Genomic DNA, 27,618 nt, shown 5'->3' with positions numbered 1-27,618 from the left:
GGGGATCAACGGGGTGGCACGTTGGCGCAGTGGTTAGCACTGCTGCCTCAGAGCGCCAAGAACCCTGGTTTGATCCCGGTGCCGGGTCACTGTCCATGTGGAGTTTGCACATTCTTCCCGTGACAGTGGGGTCTCTCACCCCCACAACCCACAGATGTGCAGGGTAGGTGGATTTGCCACGCTAAATTGCCCCTTAATTGGAAAAAAAATGGAATCAACAGATTTTTGGGCACTTAAGAAATCAGGGGATATGCTGGGAGAGTTGAGGTATTGCAGCCACCGAATTGAAGGTTTGAGCAGGTGTAAGGCAATCAATGGGTTATGCCTGCTCCTTTTTTTACATGTTATTTTACCATAATTATGCTCTATTTCTCTCATTTTCTTCAACAGAGTCTCAATACCATTTACTCCCAGAATGAAGTGTCTTGGATGGAAATGTCAATTCCAGGTTGCATTCTCCCTTGGTATCATCATCACCCTGTCTTGTCCCATTACCCAAGGCGCTAATATTTTGGTTGTGCCTATCGAGGGTAGCCACTGGATCAATATGAGAATTTTAATAGAAGAACTGAGACTTCATGGACATGACATCACTGTGCTTTTTTTCTCAACATCTTGGTACATCAAAGAGAGTCCTGATCTCTATCAGTCCATTGTGGTTGAAATGCAAGGGTTCCTTGGGAAAAATACAAATGAAGAATTCATAAAGAGTATTGTAGAAAAGGCACTTGGAGTCTTCCAGAAAGACACAACACCATGGACCATCGTGAAGTTTCAATATGAAATGGCAGCTTTTATGCACAGCTGTCATACTTGGGGACGAGAATTTAATATTGCGATATTTGAAAACAAAACTTTGTTGAAGAAATTTGAAAATGCAAATTTTGATTTAATACTGACCGATCCATTTTTTACTACAGGTGCAATGCTTGGGTATTATTTAAAACTCCCAGTAGTTAATAATGTTCGTTTGCACAGTGGTGGAGAAGCTCATTTACTATCTGCCCCATCGCCACTGTCCTATGTCCCAATCACCGGCTCAAGACTGACAGATAAAATGAGTTTTCTACAGCGAACACAAAATGTACTCCATCGTATTTTTCAACTATTCATTTCAGAATTTTTCACCTACCCGATGTACAATGAACTCTGCCATCGATATCTGGGCCCAGACACAGATGCCAAGACACTTCTCCAAGGTGCAGATGTGTGGCTGATGAGGGTTGATTTCATATTTGAATTCCCAAGACCCACCATGCCAAACATTGTTTACATTGGGGGATTCCAGTGTAAACCATCCAAACCTCTAGCAGCAGAGTTTGAAGAGTTTGTCCAATCCTCAGGGGAACATGGGATTATTGTGATGTCTCTGGGGACCACTATAAGCTCTTTGCCATTGCAAATTACAATGAAAATAGCAGAGGCCTTTGCTCAAGTACCTCAGAAAGTTATTTGGAGACACGATGGAAAGATCCCTCCCAACATAGGAAATAATACGCTACTGGCAAAATGGATCCCTCAGAATGACCTTCTAGGGCACCCCAAGACACGAGCATTCATTACCCATGGTGGCACCAATGGAGTTTATGAAGCCATCTATCACGGGGTGCCAGTAGTTGGCATCCCTCTGCTTTTTGACCAGTTTGACAATTTACTCAGACTTGAAACCCGAGGGGCAGCAAAAGTGATTAATGTCGCAGCCATGCAGTCATCAGATTTATTGCAGGCACTTCACAAAGTCATAAACAACACATCCTATCGGGATAACATGCAGAAACTCTCTGCTCTCCACAGGGATCAACCAGAGTCTCCAATGGAGAGAGCCATTTTCTGGATTGAGTATGTTGCTCGACACAAAGGTGCAGCACATTTACGCTCAGAATCTTACCGGCTCCCCTGGTATGTTTACTATTGTGTAGATGTGATGATCCTCCTGTTATCTGTGTTACTAATGGTTACAGTGCTGACAGTTCTACTGTTGAAAAAACTTTGTAACATCACTTGGAAGAAAAAGCAAAAAATTCAGTAAGATATTTGCTTTTGAATTGGAGCTTTGAAGCATTTCAATTTAAGAATAGATACTTTTAATCCAGTATCTAATACATTCCTGTCTGAATGTCATGACTTTGTAATGACGGCTTTCATGGAGGAATCACAAGAATGGCTTTTCAGATAATAGTAGATACTAACAGGGAAATGCTCTTCTTGTGTCACATTCGATAGTAAAGAAGTACTTTACAAGCATTATTCAAAACTAATCATCCTATTCGTTGGCATGTGATCAAGAACATAAAATATGAATGTGAGACATCTGGGATTCACTGGCAAGAAAGGCCATTTCACCCCAACCATTGCATCCATTCTTTTATAGCCAAAGCTCTCCAGCGTCTCTCAGCATGTTTGATGCCTCGATGTCCCCCTCCATTTGTGTCAGCCATATCCTGGCAATTTGCAGGGAAGTTTCTCTTTGCTGAGTGACATTGGGCTCCATCGCAAAATAGGCACAAAGAGCTGACCTCAGTCATACTGCTGTGAAGTTCAGATCGTGCCACAATATCATGGGCACCGTCTTGAGCCCACACTTACTGCCCACAGGATCGGCGGTGGAAAGTCTCGCCGGAATCAGGAAATGCGATTCACATGGGAGAGACCGCGAGCTGGATTCTCCGATTCTGGGGCTATGTATCCGCGCCGCCGTGGGAATGGTGGCGTTTTACACCAGAATAACTGCGGCAAAACGGCCACCGATTCCCCGTTTTGCTGGGGACTAGGAGGACAGCAGCATAGAGCACCCGGCTCGAGCTGCTGATATGCCCCGGAGAATTGCCAGGTCCGTGGCCGCGCATGCGGACGTTGGCGGCCGCTTGCGGAACATGGCCGACAAAATAGTCACCCCTTTCGGCCGGCTCGCGCGCCTCGGACCGCAGTGCCCGCAGCCCCGAAAAATGTGCACCCCTGCCCGTGGATCGGAGTGGGTTTTCTGTCGATGTCTGATGGACAGGGGGGAGAAGGAGTGCCGGCTGTGCCTTGTGCATCTAGTGGAGGGTTGGGAATGTTGTAATACCTGTGAGGATTTTCCCAGTTGGGGGGGGGAGGGGGGGGAGAGAGAAGTCCAGTGGGGGGTGTTGAGTATGCCGGCAAGGACTTTTGGGTGTGGGGGACAGCCCCCTGCACCTCTGTTGTAGCGCTTGGGGACATTAAGATGCAATGCTGATCAGTGTATGAGTCTCTCCCCTGCCAGAGTGACGGAGTAATCCACACCCACTCATTTCCTTTTCTCTCAGAGGCTCAAGATTCCAACGCTCAAGAGAATTGGTCTGTGTGGCAAATTCTAGTAAGGTTCCGTCCTGAGTCTCAAAATGTAAATAAATGTTGGGTGAAACAGGGAGAATACTGCTGGGGTCTTTGAGCAAATAAAGTGTCAATTATAAGAATTGTGTGTTGTTCTAAGACAGTGCTGTGAAGACAAAGGATCTTCTACGCTTATCATCGATTTTTCATTGTTGGTCAGGTCCAGAAACACTCGGTGATGTCACGGTTAAATGGAGGGTCTTATTTTTTGAATAAGAACAGAGTACATGTGCTATCTGATTTTGAAATGGTGTTATGTAATGACAATCATTAATAAAGAAATGTTTCTGTGCAATCTGGCTGCCTTCTTAACTCTTTCATACAAGTATCCTCATCGGGTGTTGATTGTGTAATTTAGACCAGCTATTAAAAGACGGTTCACGTAAACCAAATCTATGCATGTGGTGCTTCTCTATTGCTGGCCAGTAATTTTCCAGATGATTTCCCTGATGTCTTTTGCATTAAAAATTATCTATCGTTTATAATTATTTTAAGAAGTGAATAGATTTGTCAGCTTACGGACAATTGTTGTTTAACTTAATTATAGCACTTATTTTATGTAACTACACTGCTGGGGAGAGTGGAACAAGTTGCTCAGCCGCTCAAACCTGATCTGCCATTCTATTAGATCACGGCTGATCTATATTCTAACTCATTTACCCATTTTATTCTATAACCCTGAACACGTCGGAACACGTTATGAAGTGTAGTCACCGTTGTAAGTTAGGAAACACAGGTGTACTAAGCGGTGTGCTGTCTTATTAATCATAACTCGAGCTGACTTCCGGGTGCGGCGATGACCAGCTGAGTCGCACGTTTCGGCAGCTCCCGGTGAAACGGACTTTTGGGCTCTTGATAGGAGCCCCAACGGCAATTTTGACGGCTAAATACACTGTGCGGTAAACCAGAAGGGAATACCCACTGGATACGGATGAAAAAAGGAGGAGAAAGTGGCCGGATTGCAGTGGATCCTTTAGAACAGCGGCAAGGAAGGCAAGCAAAAACCAAGATGGCGTCGGAAGGTGGCAGTTTAACATGGGGCCCTGAACAACAAGAGTTCTTGAAATGCTGTGTGGAAGAGCTCAAAAAGGGAATGAAGAAAGAGCTGTTGGCCCCGATACTACAGGCGATCGAAGGGCTAAAGGAGGAACAAAAGACCCAGGAGCGGGAGCTTCGGGTCGTGAAGGCAAAGGCAGCCGAGAATGAGGACGACATACAGGGCCTGGTGGTGAAGACGGAGACGCATGAGGCACATCAGAAACGATGTGTGGAAAGGTTGGAGGCACTGGAGAACAACGCAAGGAGGAACAACCTGAGGATTCTTGGTCTTCCTGAAGGTGCGGAGGGAGCGGACGTCGGGGCATATGTGAGCACGCTGCTGCACTCGTTAATGGGAGCGGAGGCCCCGGCGGGTCCGTTGGAGGTGGAGGGAGCATACCGAGTGATGGCGCGAGGACCGAGAGCAGGAGAAATTCCCAGAGCCATAGTGGTGAGATTCCTCCGTTTTAAGGATAGAGAAATGGTCCTTAGATGGGCAAAGAAAACTCGGAGCAGTAAATGGGAGAACGCGGTGATCCGCGTTTATCAAGACTGGAGTGCGGAGGTGGCGAGAAGGAGGGCGAGCTTTAATCGGGCCAAGGCGGTGCTTCATAAAAAGAAGATAAAATTTGGAATGCTGCAACCGGCAAGACTGTGGGTCACATATCGAGGGAGGCACCACTACTTTGAGACGGCGGATGAAGCGTGGACTTTTATTGTGGAAGAAAAACTGGAATGAGCGGGTTATTAAAAAGAACGTTTGAACAAAGTGGTGGGGTGAATGTGGGGGGCGAAGAGGGGGGAAAGAGGAGTTTTATGTACTAATCCTGCGATGTGGTAACTTTTCTCTCTTCCACAGGTGGTGAAGGGGGGAGGAGGGGAGGTGGAGGAGATGGGGCGTTGGCCATTGGGGGCAGGGCCAAGGGAGAAGCGCGGGCTTGGTTCCCACGCTATGATAAGCATGGCGGGAATAGAGAAGCAGGAAGGAGGGGGCGTCGCACGGTGCGAGCCGAGGTCACGGGGGGAAGCCGAGGTCGACCAGAGTTTGCTGACTTCTGGGAGCAACATGGGGGGAGTAATTACGCTAGCGGGGGATCTAGCGGGGGGGTGGGGTGGGGTGGGAGGGGGGAATTACTGGGTTGCTGCTGCTGGGGAGAGGGGGGAGCTGGTATGGGAGGGGATGGGCAGGGGGGCACCGCCTGGGGGAGATACAGCTGCGTGGGAACCGGGTGAGGAGCTGGAAAAAGGGGATGGCTAATCGACAAGGGGGGGGGTAGGAAGCCCCCCAACCCGGCTGATCACGTGGAACGTGAGAGGGCTGAACGGGCCGATAAAGAGGGCACGGGTACTCGCACACCTTAAGAAACTTAAGGCAGATGTGGTTATGTTACAGGAAACGCACCTGAAACTGATAGACCAGGTTAGGCTACGCAAAGGATGGGTGGGGCAGGTGTTCCATTCGGGGCTAGATGCAAAAAACAGGGGGGTGGCTATATTAGTGGGGAAGCGGGTAATGTTCGAGGCAAAGACTATAGTGGCGGATAACGGGGGCAGATACGTGATGGTGAGTGGCAAACTACAGGGGGAGACGGTGGTTTTGGTAAACGTATATGCCCCGAACTGGGATGATGCCAATTTTATGAGGCGGATGCTAGGACGCATTCCGGACCTAGAGATGGGAAAGCTGATAATGGGGGGAGATTTTAATACGGTGTTGGAACCAGGGCTGGATAGGTCGAAGTCCAGGACTGGAAGGAGGCCGGCAGCAGCCAAGGTACTTAAAGATTTTATGGAGCAGATGGGAGGTGTACACCCGTGGAGATTTAGCAGACCTAGGAGTAAGGAGTTCTCGTTTTTCCTCTATGTCCATAAAGTCTACTCGCGAATAGACTTTTTTGTGCTGGGAAGGGCGTTGATCCCGAAGGTGAGGGGAACGGAGTATACGGCTATAGCCATTTCGGATCACGCTCCACACTGGGTAGACTTGGAGATAGGGGAGGAAACAGGAGGGCACCCACCCTGGAGAATGGACATGGGACTAATGGCAGATGAGGGGGTGTGTCTAAGGGTGAGGGGGTGCATTGAAAAGTACTTGGAACTCAATGATAATGGGGAGGTCCAGGTGGGAGTGGTCTGGGAGGCGCGGAAGGCGGTGGTTAGAGGGGAGCTGATATCAATAAGGGCACATAAAGGGAAGCAGGAGAGTAAGGAACGGGAGCGGTTGCTGCAAGAACTTTTGAGGGTGGACAGACAATATGCGGAAGCACCGGAGGAGGGACTGTACAGGGAAAGGCAAAGGCTACATGTAGAATTTGACTTGCTGACTACGGGCACTGCAGAGGCACAATGGAGGAAGGCACAGGGTGTACAGTACGAATATGGGGAGAAGGCGAGCAGGTTGCTGGCACACCAATTGAGGAAAAGGGGAGCAGCGAGGGAAATAGGGGGAGTGAGGGATGAGGAAGGAGAGATGGAGCGGGGAGCGGAGAGAGTGAATGGAGTGTTCAAGACATTTTATAAAAAATTATATGAAGCTCAACCCCCGGATGGGAGGGAGAGAATGATGGGCTTTTTGGATCGGCTGGAATTTCCCAAGGTGGAAGAGCAGGAAAGGGTGGGACTGGGAGCACAGATCGAGGTAGAAGAAGTGGTGAAAGGAATTAGGAGCATGCAGGCGGGAAAGGCCCCGGGACCGGATGGATTCCCAGTCGAATTCTATAGAAAATATGTGGACTTGCTCGCCCCGGTATTGACGAGGACCTTTAATGAGGCAAAGGAAAGGGGACAACTGCCCCCGACTATGTCTGAAGCAACGATATCGCTTCTCTTAAAGAAGGAAAAGGACCCGCTACAATGCGGGTCCTATAGACCTATTTCCCTCCTAAATGTAGATGCCAAGATCCTGGCCAAGGTAATGGCAATGAGAATAGAGGAATGTGTCCCGGGGGTGGTCCACGAGGACCAAACTGGGTTTGTGAAGGGGAGACAGCTGAACACGAATATACGGAGGCTGTTAGGGGTAATGATGATGCCCCCAACAGAGGGGGAAACGGAGATAGTAGTGGCGATGGATGCCGAGAAAGCATTTGATAGAGTGGAGTGGGATTATTTGTGGGAGGTGTTGAGGAGCCTGATTCAGTTTAAGGTATTACACAGGGCGCATATGACTGGAGCACGGCTCAGTAAATTTTTTGGGGTGGAGGATAGGTGTGCGAGGTGGTCGAGAAGCCCAGCGAATCATACCCATATGTTTTGGTCATGCCCGGCACTACAGGGGTTTTGGAGGGGGGTGACAAAGGTGCTTTCAAAAGTAGTGGGGGTCCGGGTCGAACCAAGCTGGGGGTTGGCTATATTTGGGGTTGCACAAGAGCCGGGAGTGCAGGAGGCGAGAGAGGCCGATGTTTTGGCCTTTGCGTCCCTAGTAGCCCGGCGCAGGATATTGCTAATGTGGAAAGAAGCCAAGCCCCCGGGGGTGGAGACCTGGATAAATGACATGGCAGGGTTTATAAAGCTAGAGCGGATTAACTTTGTTCTAAGGGGGTCGGCTCAAGGGTTCACCAGGCGGTGGCAACCGTTCGTCGAATACCTCGCAGAAAGATAGATGGAATGGAAAAAGAAGGCAGCAGCAGCAGCCCAGGATCGGGGGGGGGGGGGGGGAGGAGGAACCAGAAGGACTCTCAGGGTTGTTAATATATACTGTATAATATGTATAGGTCGTTGCTACAGATAATTATATATTGGACTGTTAAATTATATTTTTGGAGAGTGTTACTTGTGATAAGGCAGTTGCCAATTAGGGTTAGTTTTCATTTTTGTTATTTATTATTTATTCATTTTCTGTTTATAAAATAGGTCATTGTTATTTGTGTTGTTATCATATTGTGTGTTGGTTGACCAAAAATTTTCAATAAAATATTTATTTTTAAAAAAAATCATAACTCGAGCTTGAACCACGTGGCGGTATCAGAAAGATACCTGGCGACTCGTGAGCAAAGGTGACATAATTAGAGCTAATAAAACTAAGGCTAATAAGAGTAACAAATTGGCGACTCTGCCGATATAGAAGTGGAAAACCACTCCGGGAGAACCCCAGAAATTTGAATAGAATCCAATTGGAAACAAAACAAAAACACAAGTGTTCAAGCGGTTCTGGTTAATAATTCACAATTCGGAAGTGTGTGTATGCATGCGTAACTAACAGGGTTATAAGGTAAAACTGATAGATTTTGTTGCGTCAAAACTGTCGGAAGTCAGTATTTTCGGAAATTAGCGCAAGCCGTACCCGCATCTACGAATTCGAACAAAGCAAGCAGATAAGAGAGATGGCCATGCAGGCAATGCAACGCCTCATGAATCCCGAAGAATTTGCGGTCGCAGCGATCAGCAGCATTAAAGATGGACAGTGTCCCATTTGGGAAGTGGAAATTCAGAAATTTCTACAGGGCAAAGGATGGCCCGTGTGGAATGATTTCTGCAATAATGACGACTCAGGTCCCAGAAGTATAGGGCATACTTGGTGGGAGAACATGAGAGAAATCCATAAGAGCTGAGCAAAAGCGCGCAAGCCGATGGCAATTGCGTCCTGTCTGGCACAATTGCGAGGCACAAAGGAGGTCATCAGGACGCTCCGGAAAGAAATAGAAGGCATACATCGTATGAGTAAAATCGATGTATGCGAGGTTGAGAAAGAGAACCTGGAATTGAAAAGGAAATTAGCGGCAAAGGACGAAGAGGTGGCTGACGCCAAACGGGGTCACCAGTCTTGTCTGGCGCATTTGAGTAGTTTCCAGTCCCAGTATGAGAAGGCTTATCAGGACACGCAGCGTGCAGTCCTGGTAAAGATAGAGACAGAGAAGCAAGTGGAGACGCTACAGAAGTGATATAGTGATCTCAAGGCAGCCTTGAGAGCGCTCCACGCTGCAACCACGGAACAAAGGCAGAGTACCATAGACCATGCGAAGTGCCGAAAGCAAATTGCAGACCTGCAATCACTGCTTTCTGTCCAAAAGGGATTCCAAGAAACCTTGGGGAAAGTTTAGAACAGGAAGACGGCCCTGATTGGGAAGAATTGCAGGAGACAGCGCAGAGATATGTTCAGGGAACATGTGCGCAGGGAAAGCCCCAAAGGAGGAGAGCACCCCCACCCCCCACTCAGCAGGTAGTTCAGGCTCCCACGAACCCTGTAACAACCCACCGCACAGCCACGGCAGACGAGGCGGAATTCCTATATTCCACCCCCCTCACAGTGACCTAATTACGGGATGCGTGTGCGAAAAGCACACCGTTCCTCCCCACATCAGACCCACACCATTTCTTTGCCACCGTCAAACACCAGGTGACCTTATACGGCCTGGATGAGAAAGAGCAGGTAAAGCTCATGGTCCTAAGCTTAGACCCATCGGTAGCAGCCCTCCCTGACCCACAGAACATAGGAGGAGGCACCGTTGCAGAAATGCATACCGCGATCCTGGATGCGATCGGGTATAACCGGGGTGACCCCGTGGATGGCCTAAATGAGTGCAGACAGAAGAAGTCTGAACACCCCACAGCGTTCGCAGGACGCTTGTGGATTCACTTTGAAGCCGTTTTCGGAAACGTATTCCGTGTCCATTTGTCCTCAGACAATATGGCCAAATGGCCCCACACCCTTATCTCCCATGCCACCGAAGCAGGACAGAATGTCTGTAGTAATTATGACCCCTTGAAGGAGGCTCATAATGACAAGTGGGTGGTAAAAAGATTGTCCCGCGTTTGGGAACAGTCTGCTCACAATAAACCTGCCGCTAAAACCCCCGAGGAAAAGCAAGCCGCCGCAGACATGCAGGCAGTAAGAACCACTCTCCACAACCCCGCCTGGGTAAACGAGGGAAAGAGCACCCCCCCAGCAAAACCGCAAGAATGCTACAACTGCGGACAGTTGGGACATTTTGCCAAAGAATGCAATGCCCCTAAAAAAACACAGAGAGCCCAACAGAGAGGCACTCTCCCTAAGAAAAAGGCAGAGCCCATACATAGCGTTAGCGCCCGGTCGGATCAGACAGACTTGACCGGAACGGACTGACGGTGTACAGGCTCCCCCAGTTGGGTCTGCGATACCCTTTGGGATAGGTCAGGACGACCCGTAGTCGCAGCGAAAATTCGGGGACAGCCGATCGAGCTTCTCTGGGACACAGGAGGGTCCCACACCACCTTAAATTCCTCCACCCTTGGTAAGGACACGTGGCCCACTACAGCCACTATCACCCTCAGCGGCTTCACAGGCCATTCACAACAGGGACATATCACAACCCCTGTACCCATCCAAATCGGAACCATTAACACAAAACACCCCGTAGTCTTAGTCGACCTGCCCCAAACAGCAGAACACATTTTGGGAATCGACTTCATGAATTCCCACCACCTCTCTTTCGATCCAGTCAACCAGTGTGTCTGGAAGATGGCGAAATCCGCTAAAGCCGCCGCAACGTTCAACATTGGGGACTATATGAACAAAATTAGCGCAGTAGGCGAGTTTTGGTTCAACCCCACCACACTCAGCACGGACCGCCCAATGTGTGGGCACCCTTGCATTTCTGCAAGGGTGCCTCCTCCTACGTTCTGTGGGTCGGGCAGTCCTGCAAAAGAACAGGACAGCATTCGTGACCCACAAGCACGACTGTGGACGGATGACTGGCTCCGTACAAATAACAGGACCGGACCCTAGACCCCAAAAGCAGGACGGATTCCCCCTAGAAGCAGAGGGAGAAATCCTAAAGGTTATAGAAAGCTTATTAGAGCAGGGCGTCCTAAGATCGGTAGCCTCAACTAATAATGCCCCGATTTGGCCAGTGAGGAAACCCGACGGATCATGGCGCTTGACCATTGATTATCGGGAACTCAATAAAGTCACCCCGTAGCAGCCCCCACCGTTGCAACAAGTCCCGAGACCATGCTCAAACAGGGACTCCATGCCCGATATTTCACGGTTTTGGACGTCAGTAATGGATTCTGGTCCATTCCATTGGCAAAGGCGTGCCAGTATAAATTTGCCTTCACTTTCAGAGTGCAGCAGTACACGTGGACATGCCTGCCACAAGGCTTCCACAACTCCCCCTCCATTTTCCACCGACAGCTGGCAAATGGACGAGCGAAATTTTCTCGCCCCGAATGCCTGGTACAGTATGTAGATGATCTACTACCGCAGACAGACACGAAGGAAGAGCACATTGAGCTTTTGTCCAAACTCCTGGAATTACTACATTCCATTGGATGTAAAGTCAACCCCAAAAAGGCCCAGATATTGGAAGAGAAAGTGGTATATTTGGGTACTATTATCACACACGGCAAACGCGAGATCGTGCACAAAATAATTGACTCGATCGCTAAATTGCCCCTTCCCCAAAATGTTTCAGATCTCCGGTCGTTTGTAGGACTGGTTGGCTACTGCCGAAACCACATTGACGGTTTCGCCAGCAAGGCAGCGCCCCTCTCAGACCTCTTAAAGAAAGGAGCCCCCTGGGAATGGCTTCCGCAGCAGACGGATGCTGTGGAATCATTAAATCAGGTGCTCATAGCCGCCCCCGCACTACAAGTTCCAGGCCCGCTTTCCCCTTACGCCATAGAGGTAGCGACCACAGACCGCACCCTTTCAGCCGTGCTCCTGCAGGAACGGCACGACCAGCTAAGACCCGTGGCTTATGCCTCCCGAATTTTAGATGCTGTGGAGCAGGGATTTTCAGCCTGTGAGAGGCACCTGCTCACAGTTTTCTGGGCAGTCCAGTACTTTTCATACATTACCGACTGAACCCCATCACCATTTTGACCGAGCACACCCCCACCCAACTTTTACTAGACGGACGACTTAAAGACGGTACCGTCAGCCAAATCCGCGCTGCTAGGTGGACCCTTCTCTTGCAAGGACGGGACATAACAGTCAAACGGACCAAGACTCACACATGCTTAGCGGACAATTTACAGTACCCCGGAACCCTCCATGAGTGTGAAATCATCTCTCCACAACATAATACAGGCCCCTTTATAGCTAAAACACCCCCCAGAAAACTAGCCACTCCATCTCAGAGCCCCCCTCACCCGGACACGTGTGATCCCATCAGGATCTATGTGGATGGATCTTCCACAGTCCTGGATGGGCAACGCATAACAGGTTATGGGATTTATGTGGAGGACACGCAGGGACGCGCCCTCGAGGAAATCGCATGAAAATTACCCGGACACTTTGGCGCGCAGGCAGCAGAGCTTGCAGCCATCGCCTACATTATAGAGCACCCAGATTCCTTCCCCAGCCCAGCAGACATATATTCAGACAGCCTATACGTCTGCAACAGCCTCACCGAATTTCTGCCCCTCTGGGAAACAAGAGGATTTGTTTCCGCAGATGGGAAACCCCTCCCCTCAGCCCCATTACTCCGCCATATTTTGCAAAAAGCCAAGAACAGGACTTTTGGCATTATAAAAGTCCACAGCCACCATCGTTCTTCCCCCCCTGGAAATGTAAAAGCCGACGCACTGGCTAAGGCAGCTGCGATCCAGGCATGGGTACTTTTGGAAGCCCCCCAAAAGCGCCCCAGCGAGTGCGCCAGTGAGTGCAGTTCAGGTCACGCAGACTAGATCTAGTAGAGGCCCAGAAGCAGGATAGCGCTCTCACTGAGATCGTGAAAGGGAAGTTTCCAGCCTCATACGAGAGGTACAGAAATACAATAACCACACATGACGGTGTGGTGTTAAAGGACACCCTTTATGTAGTTCCTGAGCAGGATAGGAACCAATTAATCTGTTTATTCCATGATGGTCATGGACACCAGGGAATCGATCCCACCGCAGCCCACCTCAAACAGTTTTGTTGGTGGCCAAGTCTCAAGGACGATGTATCCCATTACGTTGAGAATTGCCTCAACTGCGCACAGAACAACCCAGATAGATATGCCAAAAAGGCACAACTCAGCCACACCCGACCCGTTAACGGCCCCTGGACTAACCTCCAGATCGATTTTATAGGTCCATTGCCCCTTTGCAGGACTGGCTATAAATATGTTCTGGTGGTCATAGGCACTTTTACAAAGTGGGTGGAAGCATTTCCAGCCCGCGCCAACACCGCGTAAACCACAGCCAAAATCCTAACCCACCACATCTTTACAAGATGGGGACTCCCCCGCAGTATTGAATCGGACCAAGGTTCTCACTTTACGGGAAGGGTCATGCAGAATGTCCACACGATATTTGGCATAACCCAAAAATTTCACATTGCGTACCACCCACAGTCGAGTGGTATAGTGGAGCGCATGAATCGGACCCTAAAAACCACCCTGTGAAAAATGGTCCAGCAAAACAACACCACTTGGGATTCTGTCCTCCCCTTTGCGCTGATGTTTTTGCGTAACACTGTTTCCACCTCCACAGGTTACACCCCACACACCCTCATGACCGGACGCCCCATGAAAGGGACAGAGTACTTGTTAGGTTTCGACCTGACCAGCCCTGAAGTTACGGCCCTCACCCACGAGAAAGCCATTGAGCAATTAGTTGCGAATTTAAAAACGGCTCAGTTAGCAGCCGCTGTTAAATTGGGCACCAAAAGGAGACAGAGCAAGGCCTGTTTTGATAAGGCAGTACATGCAACGGAGTATGATATAGGACAACAAGTGATGTTGTCTGTGTATAACCCCAGCACATTTCTGACTCCAAAACACTCGGGTCCGTACTTCGTTACGGATAAAGTAAGCCCATCGGTATATAAAATCAAACACCCAAATGGTAAGACTGCGTGGTTTCACATAAACCAGTTAAAGGCTTATGGAGCCCAATCAAACCGCGCCCACCACGTCATGCTTGACGCAACAGACCAAAGCCCACCCACAGCCAACGCAACCAGACCAACCCCCACCACGTCCAGCCCAGACACGGACTCGCCCCCGACTCCACCCCCAACATCTACACTCCGCCCCGGAACGCCCACAGACTGCAGCAGCAGAGACAGCGACTGTGACCCTGACGATAGCCACAGCACGCCTCCCTACTATCCCCATACACCCGGACCCACACCCAGCGACTCCGATTTCGACTCCAGTGATCCCTTCATGATCACTTTCCTAAACAAACCACACCACCGACCACCAAACCACACGGACGACCCCGACTTTGTCCCCACACAACTCGACGAAACCCATTGGCACCGGGACAACTCCTACAGACTCGTCCGAAACGACAAAAGCAACCCCAACTCACACCACGCAGCCCTCTCAACATTAATTCACTCCAGAGTTTGCCACCCGGGAGAAGGGGACGACCTCGAGTTGGACCCCCAATCCGCCAACCCCTTTGCGACCCTGTTCGCAACAGAGAACTGAGGTGTCCACATGATGATTTAAAGGAGACACTTGGGAGAAGTGTTGTCCTTCCTGATGGAACCTGCAGGATGTTTTATGTTGTTCGTATGTTTGTTTAAGTGTTGTTCGTCCGACAGGAGAATGTTTCTCACTGTCACACACACATTCACCTGAAACTTTTGAGCTCTTTCCCACAGACACCCACCGCGGCCAGACGCTTGTTCAGCGGTACCACCTTGTCCACAGATACCTGGTCAACAGACCAGACGCTTGTTCAATGGAACTAACTTGTCCACAGATACCTGGTCAACAGACCACATGCTCGTTCAGAGAAACTAGCTTCTCGTCAGACGCCCGTTCTGATTTGAGGGTAGAATCACAGCAGCAACCTCACCATGATGTATTTTTGCCCGTTCTTGTCGGTTGCTCAAGCAGTGGAGAAACGGCGTGAGACCCGCCCTGCCTGGGGACCCCCCCGTTGGTCAAACACGCTCGGCTAGGGGAGATACAGCATTGGTAGCCATCCTACCCGGGGACTCCATCCAAATCTTACCCGTCACGGCCCATACGCACCTCATTTGACATTTCATTTCAAAAAAGTTTTTTTTTTGGGCGACCTTTAGGTTGCTGCCATATGCTATTTACATCCTAGAACATTGGGATGGTAAATCAGCACTGGTCCCTCACTGGGAAGTGTGCCGTGTCCTAAAATTTGTTTTGAAAAAAAAATGAGGGAGTCACACATAGTGACCAATTATCAGGGTATAATTTGCCCCAAAAAGGACAGACACACTAACATACCGGATATTATACCAAGGTCGTTACAGATACTATGCTTGTTTTCACAAAACTCCAGAAGCTCCAGGACCGGAGAAAACAAAAGAACACAAGAAGGAAAAGGAAAGAGGACAGCCATGAGGACTTCTTTCATCGTGATCAAAATCTTCCTTTTGGACATTTGGTTGCGCGGGAACGCAGACCCCATTACTCCAAACCCCCCTGCCGTTAATGTTTCACTGCCCCGCAGTACCCAAAGCCCAGTCACCAGCGGCACTGCATCTTCCTGGTGCGCCAGGTTCATAACTTGGTACTCCCTGTCTTACGTGATTGAAGCACTGTTAGCGTTGGCGATACTCTGCTGTGCAGTGCAGACTATGCGCCGCCGCAAATGGAGAAGGAGAGCGTACCGCGCTCGAACCCCGGTATATCGGATCCTATCCCCTATATTCGGGTATGACCAGACCCCCGACCCCCGCGACCTATAATACAATAATAAAGAACATGCACTTGCGTTTTTCTGCAAATAAAAAAATGTACAAAACCCCCATTAACAAAAAAATGTATGATCCTGAGCTTGACTGCCAAGCCAAGAAAGAGTATATTGAATGTTATGATTGTTGTTGTATGTTTGAGGAAGATAGAATAATGCAATGTTTGGTGAGTATAGTGTATTTAGGTAAAATTAGAGGTTCCAAGTTTTTATTTTGTAGATGCATGCCCCTGTCTGACCTAGCGCCCTTAGAATTGTTTAGGTAAAATTTTTGTGCATAGCTAGGGTCAGAGTAGTGGCCATGTAGGAGGAGTCCCCCCCGGTCAGGGAACAGAAAGACCAAAATTTAGGTGATCCTTCACGCTTCGCGTTAGGATCACAAGTAGGGATTGTAGCCGCCTAAAATGGCTGATTCCCGATTAATTTGGCCAAAACCCGATGTAAAATGGCTAACCGAAAAGGCTGATGGGAAAAGCAGCCAACAGGGCACAAACGGACAGCTGCAGACAGAATAGCGTATTCGGCTCTGGGGAAGTCGGCCCAGATCGATACCTGCCACCATTAGCAGCACATCAACCCAGACATCTGCAGTTTAATCGGCTATCCCCGGGAACAATTGCAACATATTAGCAATTGAATGCCGGGCCAGACCTCTCGGCGCCAGCAGTGGCCAAGACAAAGACAGGTGAACGACCACCCCCCGATCAAGGAATCGCCCCATTATTGGAGCCTATCGAACCCAGTGATTGGGAACAAGTCCAATCACTTGGGACCAGGGTCAAGGTCCGCCCCAAGAGGCGGGAGGCCCCTAGGACCTATAAAGATAGGGGCCAAGTTCAGATCGACCCTTCTCTCTCTTCTTCTCCTGCTCGCAACCTTCGCAAGAACCATCGACCAGCAACCGTAAGTTTGACTCCAGCGATCGCTACTCGATAGAGACTCCTAGCCATCGACCTGTATCAGCCTTTTGAATCCCGCAGGCCAGACCCAATTCGATAAACCATTCATTTCCCTGACCTGGTGGGCCATTCCCAAAAGTTAAGTATTGGCCAGTAGTGGTAGGTAGTGATATAGAAAGTAGGATTATTGTGTAAGTATTTATTGCTGTACATAATAAATGACCGTTGATTTCAATCTTACTAAGCGGTGTGCTGTCTTATTAATCATAACTAGAGCTTGAACCACGTGGCGGTGTCAGAAAGATACCTGGCGACTCGTGAGCAAAGGTGACATAATTAGAGCTAATAAAACTAAGGCTAATAAGAGCAACACTCCGGGAAACAAAGAACTAGTGCTCATGTAGCCGATCCTGTCCCAGACAGTCTGGCGCCACTACCCCAGCAAGAAGATACAAACAAAGCAAGGCCAACGCCAACTTAGGACACGCCCAGCCATCAAGACACCCGCCCCTTTATTGGCTCAGATCGATGGCAGTGATCGAGAAGCTGCCCAATTAATTGGGACCAAGTTTAAGGCCCGCCTAAATGTGCGCGAAAAGCGAAGTATAAGAAGAAACCCCCGCCAAAGGTTCAGTCTCTTGGATTTGGCTCTCAAGCGGAGAGACCCTTCCACCTGCACCACCAGAAGCAAGTAAGTTCAAGTTCAACGCTCGCTACCAGACGGACGACCTTAGCTGTACTCCTGTTACCTCTTCGAACCCAACAGACTCAGATCCGAACAACGGCCACTGTTCCTCTGACCTATGTGGGCACCCGAAGTTAAGTATAGGTGTTAGTGATAGACATAGTTTAGCCTGTAGTGTTATTGTGCATGAGTAAATCATACTGTGTGTAAATAAAGTATCATTGACTTTGAACTAACTAACCGGTGTATTGGCTCATTGATTGGTATTCGGTTGAACCTTGTGAGCATTTTCTCATCACGCAGGTTTCCTTCAGTGGCCAGAATGAAAAACATTCTAGTTGTTAAGGTTTTGTTTTAAAGTATAAGACAGCACGGTGGCAGAGTGGTTAGCATTGCTGCCTCACGGAGCCAAGGTCCCAGGTTCAATCCCGGCCCTGGGTCTCTGTCCGTGTGGAGATTGCACATTCTCCCCGTGTTTTCATGGGTAGGTGGATTGGCCACGCTAAATTGTCCCTTAATTGGAAAAAATGAATTGGGTACTCTAAAGTTTAAGAAAAAAAAGTATATTTATTGAGATTTTACATTTTAAAGTGTTACTCAACAAAGTTACAAAATAATATATCCCCGAAAGTCGGAAGAAGAAAAGAAAACGGCTTCACATACATGAGTGCATCCATAATCGGTTCCATATAATTATTAGATAGGATTATGCAGTCCTATACCGCCACAAGAGACCGAGGGAGAGACAGGATGAAGTCATAAAAACATGACAAAATGGTGCACACCCTTCCCCACCCCCCTACTCCCTCAGGCCTGCAATTACCTTGAAAAAACAGGATGGGTTTTCCGTGCCATGGTAGGGTGCGCACCAACATACATCCCCCTTGACTCCAGCAGCGCCAAATACACCACCGACCCATCGCAGCCTCCTTTCTTTGGATGCCAAACCCATCTTCACCCATGTGGAAGCCAAGAGCAGATTCATTTCATTTTCATTCATGCTTCCAAAAACAAAACCACAATCCAGGCCCGAGACAGAACCAAAATCATTCCAGATAGAGAAAAGATAGATTGAGGGCGGATTGTCTGACCCCCGCTGGGTCGGAAAATCCCCGGGGCGGCGACGTGAATCCCTCTCCAACGCCGGCTGCTGTATTCTCCGGCGCTGGTTTTTGGGGGCCATTAGCAGCAGCCCCCCCACGGCAATACTCCAGGCCCCAATGGGACAAGCACCATCGTTTCCTGGCCAGTCCCGCCGGCGTGAAATGGACATGGTCCATCATGGCGGGACCTGGCTTGTAGGCTAGCTAGGTGAGTCCTCGGTGGGAGGGGGGGGATCCGGTCCCGGGGGGGTCCCCACGGTGGCCTGGCCTGCGATCGGGGCCCACCAATCTACGGGCGGGCCTGTGCCGTGGGGGCACCCTTTCCTCTGCGCCGGCCTCTGTAGGGCTCCGCCATGGCTGGAGAACCCCCCTGCGCATGTGCAGGAAACACGCCGGCCGGTCTGCGCATGCACGGCACCATGCCGGCGGGTCTTCGCATGCGCCAACTCGCGCCGGCCCTTCGCCACCGGTTGGTGCGGCACCAACCCCTCCGCCGCCGGCCTAGCCCCCGGAAGTGCGGAGGCTTTGCGCCGCTCTTGGCGCCGGCGTCGGGCCATCCGGCCAGCTGCAGGAGAATCCCGCCCAACATCAAGGATTCCAGCGATTGAAGCATGGGACACCATCGCTTCTGCCATGCCATCTCTCTGACACCCAGACGGTCCACAACCTGGGCCCTGGCCAAGGGGAAAGCCTCAATGGGCTCGGTCACTCCCATCGCCTCATAACAGGCATCGAGAACAGGACAACAAAGTACAAGTGATTGGCGGGCCAGACCGACTCCTGGCCTCAGAGACAGGATAGATTGTCCTTCTTCGAATCTGCTGCGCCCAGCCTCCAAATCATAATTACCAAAGTATGGCAGCACCTTTCGAGCTCAATGGGGAACTGGCCTCCCACTTCTTGGCAGGGACCGAGCTCCGGGGAACATTGCACCCGGTCCCCCATCTCCTGAACCAGACAGGATAAACAACACAGCATGCAGTAGGATTTTGACAACACAAAGGTGAGTCCTCCCCAAGGAAAAAAGCTCTTTCGAGTGCAAGGAGCTTCTCATGCAACTCTGCTGCTCCCAAAAAAGTACCCCGCAATTCTTCAAAGTGAGCTTTATAATAATTATTATTATCTTTTGTCACAAGTCAGCTTACGTTAACACTGCAATGATGTCACTGTGAAAATTCCCTCGTCGCCCCATTCCGGCGCCTGTTTGGGTACACTGAAGGAGAATTCAGAAAGTCCAATTTGTGGTGATATGCATCACTGTAAATCCACTAAGACTAAGTAAACACTAGAGGGAGCACCAGAGACATCATGACATGCAGACATACAGCTAATGAACACATAGAATAGGACACGACCAATGGGCAGTCAAGACATCCAGAGCTGACACTACCACAAGGGGGCAACCCATATAAAAGGACAGGGCACACATGCTCTTTCTCTCTTTCCAAAGGCAACACTCAGAGAGTAGGACAGGGGCAGATCAGAAGCATCACACCCACCGCATGGCTTAGAGCAGACTGGTTAGTTAGACTGAGTTACAATAGCAAGATGAGAGTCGAACTCAAGTAGGAGAATTGTTAACTGTTCAATAAATGTGTTTAGCACACTGAGCTAAATTGCTGGCTTTTAAAGCAGACCAAGGCAGGCTGGCAGTACGGTTCAATTCCCGTACCAGCCTCCCCAAACAGGCGCCTGAATGTAGCGACTAGGGGCTTTTCAAAGTAACTTCATTTGAAGCCTACTTGTGACAATAAGCATTTTTCATTTCAAGTCTGAACCTTCCTTTGTCAGAGTACACATCAAGGAAGCAGCTTATGCTGCATGAAGAAGCATAACACAACACAATTCACCTGACAATCACGCCTTTCGGGACTTGTGTGAGGAAACGGAAGCGCCTGGAGGAAACTCACGCAGACATGGAGAGAGCGTGCAGACTCCACACAGACAGTGGCCCAAGCCGGGAATGGAACCAGGGTCCCTGGTGCTGTGGAGCAACAGTGCTAACCACTGTGCTACCATGTCACCCATAATGACCTACACCGCAGGCCAAAATCACCAGCTGAAACGACAACTGCGATGGCGGCCACCATCCGATGCATGCAGCACCACCAAGGTGACATCCCGCTCAGCAGCAACTGTGCCTCTTCCAGCTGGGACCCACCAGTTCACCCCGACAGCCATGGAGAAATAAGGGTTTTCACATTTTACCTCGGCTCTTCCTCACAGCACCTCCAGTCAAGAACTTGCAGGAACACAGTGCACGCCATGTAACCCAGAAAAAAACGAATATGAAGTGTGCAGGCAGAGTAAAATCGATGGATTAAAGAATGATCAGAGCTGGAGCTCATTGAAACATGATCGTTCCTGCACTCACATCACGTGACCCCCCCCCCCCAAGGTTTATTAATGTTAAATAGAGGGTGCGTTTGTTGAACTAGATAACAGCGTACTCGTACATCCTGATTTCAAAATGCTGTGAGTTATATAGTCACAAGTCTTAATAAAGAAATGTTTCTGTGCAATTTGTGTCTTCTTTGATATCTTTGGCACATAGAGATTGATGAGAAAATAGGATGGGGCCCTTGTGATTGTTGCACACACAAGAGCAGCAACATGTGTCTTGTTGGGCTTCACATTGGCAGGGGGAAGCTGTCGTCTTATCTAAGAATCAGTTTTGACTGGGCCAATAATCAGCAAATGGGGAGCATGAAGGTTGGGCAGCACGGTAGCATTGTGGATAGCACAATTGCTTCACAGCTCCAGGGTCCCAGGTTCGATTCCGGCTTGGGTCACTGTCTGTGCGGAGTCTGCACGTCCTCCCCGTGTGTGCGTGGGTTTCCTCCAGGTGCTCCGGTTTCCTCCCACAGTTCAAAGATGTGCAGGTTAGGTGGATTGGCCATGATAAATTGCCCTTAGTGTCCAAAATTGCCCTTAGTGTTGGGTGGGGTTACTGGGTTATGGGGATAGGGTGAAGGTGTTGACCTTGGGTAGGGTGCTCTTTCCAAGAGCTAGTGCAGACTCGATGGGCCGAATGGCCTCCTTCTGCACTGTAAATTCTATGATAATCTATGATGTGCGGGGTGTAGATCAGTTCTCATTATTTGAGAAATTAGAGGAGACATACAGCAGAGACAGTCCGTTAAAAAATATTGGGAACAGAAGTGACCTGGGGTCAAAATTGTGATCCAGTTAAACCTACTGTCCGGTTAGCGATCGGTAACTTTTTGTTTAAAGTTGGCAAAGTTTGATATCCCAGGTACTTACTAAGAGAATAAAGCCACAAGATCCTATGGTTTTAAACAAACAAAATAAACTTTTACGATTCAAAGTCAAAAAAGTAAAACAATTCACAATATCTATCTTAGACTCCGATATTCAGAATTGGGCGGCACGGTGGCGCAGTGGTTAGCACTGTTGCCTCACGGCGCCAAGGACCCAGGTTCGATCCCAGCCACGGGTCACTGTCCTTTTGGAGTTTGCACATTCTCCCCTTGTATGCCTGGGTTTCGCCCCCACAACCCAAAGATGTGCAGGGTAGGTGGATTAGCCACGCTAAATTGCCCCTTAATTGGAAAAAATGAATTGGGTACTCTAAATTTAAAAAGAAAGTAAAAAATATTATTCAGAATTACCATCAGGTAAGTATGAACTAACAGGTAAACTGTGGCAGATGCGAACCAAGGCAGATGTGACCCAGATGTCAGTGACCGCTGTGTGTCACAATGTCTCCTTAAAACTTTGTTTCAACTCTTCACTGTCGAATGTCTAGCTGCTGAACTTCCTCAAACACTGCTCCGACACAGACTGACTAATGACTGCTCACCTCCTGATGTTGAAGCTCTCCTCCTGAGATGGCGGACAAGATTTTCCAGCCGCACCTGGCACTGGAATAATCTGGTCCCACTGAAAGTCAATGGACCTTTGACCGATCCTTTCGCAGCAGGTCCCACCACTCTGTAGCTGGAAAATCCTGGCCATTGTTTCACTGGATTGACAAATTTGCATTTCTGCCTCTAATTATCAGCACACTTGAAACTCTTTTGCACAGCACTAGCTTCATTAGCTGACACTGCCCCTGGATTTCTGTAAATTCCAGTCTTCTGGCTGCACCAAGCTATAAATGACTCCCAGGACTTCTCTGAGCTCTACCTGCCTGGCAGGTAGCTTCCTTCTTAGCTCCCGAGGACATTTCTGAGACCCAACTACCTGGAGTCTGTTAACAGTTCCCAGGGCTTCTCTCAGCTGCAAACCATGTGAGGTCCAAACTGCAATGAACCCCCCCAAGCAAGCACACAGATAAATTGAAACCAGAGAACCTTCTTAAGCAACGCTCATCTTCCTGATGGCGTAGCCTTTCAGGGTTCACTGAATGCATTTGAGAAACGTTAGCAAAGGCAAAACATCTCTCTTAACTGCAGTTTTTACAAGCAATGTAGACATCATGGTTGGGATTCCCCGATCCCACACTGGGTGGAGAATCGGCCCCAATCGCCCGGTCACCGAGCCGCCAGTCGGGGTCCGCTGAAATAGGCCCCCACGGCGATTCTCCGCGGGTGATGGGCCGAACTCCCATCGAGTTCCGCCGAGAGCCACTGCGTGGTTCAAACCTGATACCACCCGGCGGGAGCCAGGACCTGCAGCCAAGGTGGACGTCCTGGTGGGGAGCAGGGGGTGGGGGGTCTGACTCCGGGGGGGCCTCCACGGGGTCCAGGCCCGCGATCAGGGGCTTCCAATCGGCGGGCGGCAACGATCTGGGCGGGGCCTTCCTCCTTCAGTTCGGCTCCGCTGTTCGGTCACGACATGTTGCTCCGCGCTGGCGCAGAGACGCCCATCGCGCGCATGCGTGGACCTGCGCTGGCCGTGCAGGGTCGGCTTTCAGCGCCGGAACAGCGCACAGCTCTCCGGCGCTGTTCTAGCCCCCGAAGAACAGGAGAATTACTGGGCCTGTTGACGCTGCCGTCGCTCGCGCCAGTTTTGACGCCGGCATCTACACTTGGCCGTGATATCGGAGAATCCCGGTCCATTTCTCTCGGTCTCGACCGAAGTAATCCAATTTGCTGTTTATGGTTCCATCTCTTCTATTCTGGCTCTATTAAACTAATATGGATAACCTTCGTGTTGCCATTTGCTTTTAGGTATTATGGTAATCTCTGAAGCCCAGCATTTTGATTATCTTAGCTTGACAATAATAATCTTCCCAGAACTAAACATCACCTCTAAACTATTAATATGCACAATGAACCAGATATTCTTAACAAATTGGATTGGATTGGATTGGATTTGTTTATTGTCAAGTCTACCGATGTACAGTGAAAAGTATTTTTCTGCGAGCTGCTCAACAGATCATTAAGTACATGAGAAGAAAAGGGAATAAAAGAAAATACATAATAGGGCATCACAACATATACAATGTAACTACAAAAGCACTGGCATCGGATGAAGCATACAGGGTGTAGTGTTAATGAAATCAGTCCATAAGAGGGTCATTTAGGAGTCTGGTGACAGTGGGGAAGAAGCTGTTTTTGAGTCTGTTCGTGCGTGTTCTCAGACTTCTGTATCTCCTGCCCGATGGAAGAAGTTGGAAGAGTGAGTAAGCCGGGTGGGAGGGATCTTTGATTATACTGCCCACTTTCCCCAGGCAGCGGGGGGTGTAGATGGAGTCAATGGATGGGAGGCAGGTTCGTGTGATGGACTGGGCGGTGTTCACGACTATCTGAAGTTTCTTGCGGCCCTGGGCCGAGCAGTTGCCATACCAGGCTGTGATGCAGCCAGATAGGATGCTTTCAATGGTGCATCTGTAAAAGTTGGTAAGAGTCAATGTGGACATGCCAAATTTCCTTAGTTTCCTGAGGATGTATAGGCGCTGTTGTGCTTTCTGGTGGTAGCGTCGACGTGGGTGGACCAGGACAGATTTTTGGAGATGTGCACCCCTAGGAATTTGAAATTGCTAACCATCTCCACCTCGGCCCCGTTGATTCTGACAGGGGTGTGTACAGTACTTTGCTTCCTGAAGTCAATTACCAGCTCTTTAGTTTTGCTGGCATTGAGGGAGAGATTGTTGTCGCTATCAGAGATTGTTGAGGACGCAAACCCCTCCGCCCTTCGCTTTGCCTGATGATGCCGTGCGGTCCGCCCGGTGAATTGAGAAGCCTTCAGGTTGTATGGCACAGTCCGGTGAGGCAGGGGTGAGCCATGTCTCTGTGAAACAGAGCACACAGCAGTCTCTTACTTCCCTCTGAGAGGTAAGTCTGGCGTTAAGTTCATCCAGCTTGTTTTCGATCGCTTGGACGTTTGCCAGGAGTATGCTGGGGAGAGGGGTCTTGAAACCGTGTTGCTTCAGTCTAACCTGCAGACCGCCATGTTTCCCTCACTTCCTCGGTTGGCGGCTGCTGCTGGATGATCCTGGGATCCGATGGCCGATGTCAGCTCTTGTGGACGGTAGGTGGTTGCGTCTGGCGGGGTCCAGGGCGCTGGCGGGAACCAGGGCACTGTTTACGTATCTGGGGTCGCGTCTGGCAGGGTCCCGGGCACTGGTTGAGGTAGAGGGGTTGCTAGGGGGACATGTTTGCGGTCCGGATGGGTCCCGGCGTTCTGCGGGCGCGGGAATACCTTGCAGCGCGTTCGGGTCCTCGCACGGGGTCTCCGCCGTTTCGGGGGTCCTGGGTCGTGGGCAAGGGCTTCCTGAGGCAGGTTGGGCTGAGTCCCATGGTCTGTTCCTTCCCTGGGCGCTCCTGGGGTCGGATCTTGAAGTAGGCCCGGTCGAGCCTCCACGTGGATTTTTCTTTCTTCCATCACCAGGTAGGTCGGGTCGCTGGGCGGGTCTCTCGGGGTCGGGTCGCTGGGCGGGTCTCTCGGGGTCGCGTTGGGCCGGGTCTTGCCGTCGGGGGTCGGGTCGGGAGCTCCGGGGACTGGGCCAGGCGATCCGGGGGCTGACGTCGGTAGTTAGGCCGGATTTGGAGCTCCGAGGTCCTTGTCGGCTCCAAATCGAGGTCGGGGCTTCACTTCCGGTTTGGGCCCAATCTTCTTCCAGGTCGCGGAGGTCAGGTCGGGTCGGGTCAAAAGGTCTCCAAGGGCCTCGGAGGATGTTCAAGCCTGCAAGAGAGGATAAAAGAGAGAGGTTAGTAATAATGTTAGGTTTAGAATTAAATTTTAAAAGATTAGAACGAGTATAAGTTAAGTAAAAAGTGGATCTGTTTGTGAGAGCTCGCAGAGAGTCGCCTCGCTCCGGCGCCATCTTGGTAAAGGATGGTATCTCGTAGCGAGCGTTGAATTTGTCGGAGGTCACTGCACCGGTCACGGTCAATGTTGGTTTGTGTTGCTGGGTGACCCGGGCAGGACGCAGAGGTGAAGAGAGAGCGATTTGAACTTGGGGCTCAATTCTTATAGTCCCCAGGGGCTTCCCGCCTTTCGGGGCGGGCCCTGTACCTGGTCCCAAGTGATTGGACTTTGTTCCAATCGCTTGGTTCGATTTTCTCCAATGCTGGAGCGGTTCCCTGATCGATGGGCGGTCTGAGGTGCTCGTTCACCTCCTTTGTGTTGGCTCCTGCTGGCACCGAGGAGTCTGGCTTTGCTTTGTGTGTCCAAAATGTTACTTATTGTTCCTGGGGATTGCTCATCATATGCAGATGACTGCTACTTTGTTATGCTGATGGTCGCTGGTATCGATGTTGTCTGGCCTTTTCAGAGGTATATGCACAGCAAACCTGCAGCTGCTGGTTTCTGTCTATGTTGGCTGACTTTCCCATCAGCCTTTGCCGTTCGCCATTTTAAATCGGAAGCTGGCCAATTTAGGTGGCTACACTAACAGCACGTCTTTTGGTACTTGTGGGAGGAAATTGGAGCATCCGGAGGAAACCCACGCAGGCACGGGGAAAACGTGCAGACTCCGCACAGACAATTCCGGGAAAGAAACTTGGGACCCTGGCACTGTGAAACGACAGTGCTAACCACTGTGCTACCATGATGCCCTATCAATTTGCCCAAATACAATTGTTAACGTAAGATGTGTCAGTGAGAGCCTCCCATCACCTGGATATATTTTGGCCGAACCTCCTTTCTTGTCCCTTTGGCTGATTTGATCCCTGAATATGAGCACTCAGGACGATTGAGATGATGACCATCTGAGATTCCATGTCTGAGCAGGGCCTGTGTTGCCCACCCCGAATTTGCTTGTATTTCTGTAGAATCAGCTCTTAACAAATTAACCCACTGAGTAGGGACCATCAGCTCCTGCATCAGCTGGAACCCAGTTTTCCCCGGCATCCCAAACTATCCTGATAATCAAATTAAATCAAAAACCTAATTCCGACATGGAGGTAGCTCAAACATTATTCCAACAGACCACAGACTCTTATTGTTCCAACTCCTGCCTGCAATCGACTCTAAGTGTATAATGTCGCCCTCATTACAATGCAAGATGTGGAGCTGCCGGCGTTGGACTGGGGTGAGCACAGTAAGAAGTCATACAACACCAGGTTAAAGTCCATCAGGTTTGTTTCAAATCACTAGCTTTCGGAGCGCAGCTCCTTCTTCAGTTGTGAGAATTCTTACTGTACAATACAAGACTAAGCTAAGCATGACACGCATCCCAGCTCTATCTTTAAACTTAACCTCATTTTGATGTTCAGACTAATTGTAACTTTCACCCACCTCTCCTCTACATCGCCTTTGCATATCCCCAGGCTAGCTCAAGTCTTCCAATTTGCTATTTTTATTGGCCCGAATTCCCCGGCCGTTGGAATTCTCTGTTCCCGCTGGCAGTGCATCCTTGTCCGGGGATTTCCCGGCGATGTGGGTTGGCTTCAATGAGAAATCCCATTGACAAGCAGCAGTAGTTGGGCATCCCGCCGCCAGCGAAACGGCGCGTCGCCGGGATACATGCGGCTGGGGGAACGGAGAATCCAGCCCACTGTCTCCGAGAGAGACAGAAACAAGTTTTTCAATGAGCAAA

At 49.9% G+C, this 27,618-nt stretch overlaps 1 long non-coding RNA gene and 1 pseudogene across 1 annotated transcript in view; one reads left to right on the top strand and one right to left on the bottom strand.

The window, feature by feature from the left end:
* The first annotated feature begins 414 nt into the window (after positions 1-414).
* On the top strand, positions 415-3,065 carry LOC140387446 (UDP-glucuronosyltransferase 2C1 pseudogene; annotated as a pseudogene).
* Positions 3,066-23,978: 20,913 nt separating this feature from the next.
* The window catches only part of LOC140387452 (uncharacterized), a 52,816-nt gene continuing 49,176 nt past the window's right edge, over positions 23,979-27,618 (bottom strand). Inside the window, exon 3 of the long non-coding RNA XR_011933873.1 lies at positions 23,979-25,760. This is a non-coding gene — a long non-coding RNA (uncharacterized lncRNA). The remainder of the gene's footprint in view (positions 25,761-27,618) is intronic.

The sequence above is a fragment of the Scyliorhinus torazame genome, chromosome 12 (genome assembly GCF_047496885.1).
Source record: "Scyliorhinus torazame isolate Kashiwa2021f chromosome 12, sScyTor2.1, whole genome shotgun sequence".
In the NCBI taxonomy this organism is placed as follows: domain Eukaryota; kingdom Metazoa; phylum Chordata; class Chondrichthyes; order Carcharhiniformes; family Scyliorhinidae; genus Scyliorhinus; species Scyliorhinus torazame.
Note: the sequence above shows the minus strand (reverse complement) of the source record. Positions and strands in the feature narration are given on the sequence as shown.